The sequence below is a fragment of the Stegastes partitus genome, unplaced genomic scaffold, assembly GCF_000690725.1.
Source record: "Stegastes partitus isolate 25-593 unplaced genomic scaffold, Stegastes_partitus-1.0.2 Scaffold1166, whole genome shotgun sequence".
NCBI lineage: Eukaryota > Metazoa > Chordata > Actinopteri > Pomacentridae > Stegastes > Stegastes partitus.
This window is the reverse complement of record NW_007578897.1, coordinates 186,864-187,881: the sequence shown is the minus strand read 5'-3', so window position 1 is coordinate 187,881 and position 1,018 is coordinate 186,864.

Here is a 1,018-nt window from a genome sequence, read left to right as displayed (position 1 = left end):
TTTTTTAGAAATATTCTCTGATGATTACCTCTTAAAAACATGAACGTTATGTCCCAATATAGTGTGAGATGTGCTGTGTGTGTGTGTGTGTGTGTGCGTGCTCAGCTTGTCTCTGTGTATCAGGCTGGACAGTCAGTAACTTAACTCTTAAGCGATAACAAGAGGACACTCGGCTCAGAAACAGTGAAGTCAGAGCAAAAGTGACTCTAGTCTGCTTGCATCAGTGCAGTTACAGCTATTTTTAAAAAATTGTGTACCGGTACATTTACATTGTGTATAAGCAATATGTGGAGAGCTATTTGAGTCTTATGGCATCACACGTAGCAGCTGATAGTTTTTTTTTCTTTTCTTTATTTATATTTTCTCTTCAGAGTTTTTTGATTAATCTTTCTGAGGCTGATCATTTTACCACCACTGCTGAGATATAATGTTAGTTAGCATAACGCTCAATTCTATCTGTTAACTCCAGGCAGTGATGCAGAGGACAAGGAGTTACTGATGTTTTGGAGATTCATGATTTTCATGAGCTGCGAAGTGGCTCGGTGGTTAGCACCGTCGTTCACGTCCCTGTGAGGACACCCAGGATCTTTCTTTCTTTTTTTTTAAAGATTTTTTTTCTGGCATTTTTGCCTTTATTAGTCAGGACAGTGAGAGAGTGAGACAGAAAAGGGGAGAGAAGAATGGGGAGAGACGTTGCAGCAAACTGTCGAGAGCAGGAGTCGAACTGACAAACGCCGCGCTGGGGAACTATAGCCCCTGTTCATGGGTCGCCCGCTCAACCAGGTGAGCTATAGGGGCACCCACACCCAAGATCTTTCTGCGTGGAGTTTGCATGAGTCTGCGTGGAGTTTGCATGTTCTCCCTGGGTTCTCTCCGGGTTCTCCTTCTTCCTCCCACAGTCCAAAAACATGTTGAGGCTAATTAGTGATTCTAAATTGTCCGTTGGTGTGAATGTGAGTGTGCTTGGTTGTCTGTCTCTAAGTGTAGCCCTGTGATAGACTGGTGACCTGTCCAGGGT